The sequence below is a fragment of the Triticum urartu genome, chromosome 2A (genome assembly GCF_056163025.1).
Source record: "Triticum urartu cultivar PI428250 chromosome 2A, HENAU_Tu73, whole genome shotgun sequence".
Classification (NCBI taxonomy): Eukaryota; Viridiplantae; Streptophyta; class Magnoliopsida; order Poales; family Poaceae; genus Triticum; species Triticum urartu.
In genome coordinates this window covers 749569250-749573650 of record NC_141874.1, presented here as the reverse complement: position 1 = coordinate 749573650, position 4401 = coordinate 749569250, and the positions used below count along the sequence as shown (strand labels likewise).

The 4401-nt window shown below is 41.0% G+C and overlaps 1 pseudogene; it reads left to right on the top strand.

The window, feature by feature from the left end:
- Window positions 1-2483: 2483 nt before the first annotated feature.
- On the top strand, window positions 2484-4068 carry LOC125531636 (putative indole-3-pyruvate monooxygenase YUCCA10; annotated as a pseudogene).
- Window positions 4069-4401: the final 333 nt, after the last annotated feature.

Sequence of the window (4401 nt, the reverse complement as noted above, 5' to 3'; positions counted from 1 at the left end):
TGCGTGCATGCGTGGTATCCCTTGTTTGTTTGTCCTAAAAGGTTACTGAGAGCGGGCCAATCGTTGATGGTTACAAACAGCAACGCATGCAGGTTAAATTCCTCCTGTTTGTGCTCATCCCACGTACGTGCACCATTTTCATTCGACAACTGTAAAAGTTCTTCAACTAATGGCCTTAGGAACACGTCAATGTCGTTGCCGGGTTGCTTAGGGCCTTGGATGAGAATTGGCATCATAATGAACTTCCGCTTCATGCACATCCAAGGAGGAAGGTTATACATACATAGAGTAACGAGCCAGGTGCTGTGATTGCTGCTCTGCTCCCTGAAAGGATTAATGCCATCCGCGCTTAAACCAAACCATATGTTCCTTGGGTCACTTGCAAACTTAGGCCAGTACTTTCTCTCGATTTTTCTCTACTGCGACCCGTCAGCGGGTGCTCTCAACTTCCCGTCTTTCTTACGGTCCTGACTGTGCCATCGCATCAACTTGGCATGCTCTTCGTTTCTGAATAGACGTTTCAACCGTGGTATTATAGGAGCTTACCACATCACCTTCGCAGGAACCCTCTTCCTGGGGGGCTCGCCGTCAACATCACGAGGGTCATCTTGTCTGATCTTATACCGCAATGCACCGCATACCGGGCATGCGTTCAGATCCTTGTACGCACCGCGGTAGAGGATGCAGTCATTAGGGCATGCATGTATCTTCTGCACCTCCAATCCTAGAGGGCATACGACCTTCTTTGCTGCGTATGTACTGTCGGGCAATTTTGCTATCCTTTGGAAGCTTCTTCTTCAATATTTTCAGTATTGGGCCTTGTGACGCCATATACCTCGATCGATCTCCAAAACCAAAAATGGTCGAATGACCCTCAAGTTAGAAACCAACCGACCCAAAAAATTGAGTTGGGACTGTTGGATTAATAAACCCTTCACCCATCAAACCCTTCCAGCTCCTTGCGGATGGACGATGCTTGGACACATTTCAAAGCATGTACTCTAGTAGTCTGATTACCACTATACTTACATCGGGGTGCCTCTTATTTGCGCAGGACATGTTTAACCAATGTTGTGACCACGCAAGGGATAACGGGTACTTGTTGTGGGAGGACGCGAAGAAGATGCGGTTGATAGTGAGTGGGGAGTTCCACCAAGAAATGCGGGAGTTCCTCCGCAGGCAAAAATGATCCAAGGGAAGTGACCATCTGGAAAGAAGAGAAGATGCTACTTGTCTGTACCACACGATCCTTCATGTGAGGAAGGCCTGAATATACCTACCCAGCAGACAAGTCTTTAGAAGATCCAACTGCAGGAGGTAGAGTGGTAGTCTGGTAGATGTTGAAATCATTTGGACTCGACGGTCGTAAGTCGAACGTAATCATATGTTTGATACGTTCAGTCTGCAGTTTGCGCCATGCTAAATGTAAGTCACAGAAGGTAGTGGATTATTCTGTTAGGCAAATCAAAATCCGATGAACTGTATGTGCTCCACTTCTCCAGTTCAGTTTTGCATGGAAGTTGTGTACAATTGTGATTAATCTGTGTCAGTCAGTTTGGAACCAGACAAGTTTGCGAAACCGCTTTGAGACAGGATTGACAATTTTGATTTTCAGTAAATTGATTTATTATCTTTTTAACATAGTATATCCACACTCTGGTGTCTGGAGTTAAAAATACAATGAGCTTTCAATTTGATGTTCAGGCATAGGACAATATGCATGTACCAAAGTTGAAATATGGCCTCACATTAAATGAGTGTTCAGCATAGAAACGAATTTATACTAAAAAAACTGGTTTCAAATATTTGAACTAAAGTTCCACTTTTTTTTGTTCACAACATCGAACGGCTCGTTGTGTTGACACCAAAGGTATGGCAATGGTCGTCAACTCAACCGGAGGCAAAACTAACCGACAAAATTGGTTAAGATGGTTGGTAACAAATCCTTCTAAGATGATTGTTTCCTTTTGTCATCCACATTATATTAACTAGTGAAAATGAAATAGGACTTTGCCTATAAATGTGTGTTTGGAAATCAGACTTATCCTTATCATATCCTATATCGTATACAAATAGGAAGAAACACTTGAATATTATTAGAGTAGTAATTGTCATTGGCGACGATGCGAAAGGAAAGAAACATGAAGATTCTTTAATCTACACATAAAAAAGATGGTCGATAAATTTCCAATACCAACAATCGATCAACGGTGTGTTTCCTACCTATTTTGTATCCGTACACGCTTTCACAACCAACAACGGCTCCATTTTTAGATGGAAATACTCCTACACAGTAGGATTAGGCCTCAATAAATATTTACCTTTTTCACCCCTCAATCCATAAAACTGATTGGCCCATGAAGGTTACCAGTATATATATGCCCCCATACACGAGCATGTCATCCAAAGTTCATCGAGCAAACACACAAACACTGGACTACCACCGAACTTATCCCACAACTTTGTCAAGTTTTCTCTTTGAAATGGAGGGTGTTACAGTGTTCATTGTTGGTGCTGGGCCAGCAGGCCTCGCAACGGCAGCATGGCTTAGCCAATTCTCAATTCATTATGCCATCGTTGAGCGCGAGAGTTGTAGCGCATCACTCTGGCACAACCGCACGTATGATCGCCTCAAGCTGCATCTTGCAAAGGAATTCTGTGAGTTGCCACACATGTCATACCCTGTAGATGCACCAACATACATACCAAAAACCTTGTTTGTGAAGTACTTGGATGACTATGTTGAGCGTTTCAACATTCAACCAAAGTATCTCACCAGCGTGGAGTCATCCACATATGACAATGATGAAAAATGTTGGTCCATTGTGGCAAAGGACATGTCAAAGTGCACACAGTCAAGTTCACGGCAAAGTTTCTTGTTGTGGCAAGTGGTGAGAATAGTGCAGAGAATATTCCAATGTTCCCTGGACTGGTAAGCTTTCCAGGTGATGTTATCCACTCCTCAAGCTACAAGTCAGGCAAGAGCTACTCTGGCAAGAATGTATTGGTCATTGGATCTAGCAACTCCGGGATGGAAATTGCTTATGACCTTGCGACCCATGGTGCCAACACATCGATTGTTATACGAAGCCCGGTACGTACATGCACTATATATTTTCATTGGGTGCATGAACGCAAATTCGTAGTATAGTTATTAATAGAAGAGATGCAATTTTTAGTGTTATTACTAATACGAAGTATTTCACATAGAAAAAGAGATGGACTGTTTTATGTCACACACAAACAACTGAAAGACTAGAGGAACCACATGACAAAAATTTATTTCTCGAAAGAAGAAATTCTATTTTTATCATGCATACTTCAAAAGAGGTGTGACATGTTTTGTGGTTGCAGATTCATGTAATGACAAAGGAATTAATTCGTTTGGGGATGACACTTGCTCACCATCTTCCATTGAATCTAGTGGATAAACACCTTGTGATGGCAGCGTATTTAATATTTGGAGACATGTCACAGCATGGCATCACAAGGCCAAAAATGGGTCCAATGACCCTCAAATCAGAAACAGGCCGATCTGTAGTAATTGATGTTGGGACTGTTGGATTGATCAAAAAAGGCATCATCAAAGTAAGTATATCCTTGACATGACATAAATATATAACATATGTTGATTTGATATGCCAAGTTGTCATTGTATTTTTATCTCCTAAAGGTTCAAGGGAGCATTAGTAAGATCAAGGGCAACATAGTTAAATTTCAACGCAGTAAAAGAATGTCATTTAATGCAATTGTGTTTGCAACTGGATACAAAAGCACGACAAATATGTGGCTCAAGGTAATATAGCTTGTGTTTGAACATGTCTGAGTTTGTTTTCTTGGTGTAACCATTATTAAATCTGCTAACAAGGCTATGTGTTTTTAATCCAGAATGGCGAGAGCATGTTGAATGGCAACAGACTGTCCATCCAAAAATATCCAAATCATTGGAAAGGTGAAAATGGGCTCTACTGTGCTGGGTTGGCGAGCAGAGGATTAGCTGGTATTGCAACAGATGCCAAGAATATCGCTAATGATATCAAATATGTGATGGACTCTATGTCAAGTTAAATCATCTTTTACATGTAGTTTACCATGGCAAGCATGCTAGAAGGTTGATTCTTTGATATATATATCCATTGTGTCACCTTTGTATCTAGCTTTTCGACAAGTAAATTTATGTTTATTTTAAGGTTCATATGTGCCCCGGAGAGAGATGTACTATTATACTATAATCAAGGGCTCTGTACTCTTATTATGCAGAGAGATTTCTAATTTTGGTTGAACCTACAACTGTGTATTATATTTTATTTACTTGAAATTATATGTACAAAAGGCATGCGCTCAAAACTCTATTATCTATACCAAAATCTCTTGTGGCGTGTTTACCCCATCAACATACAA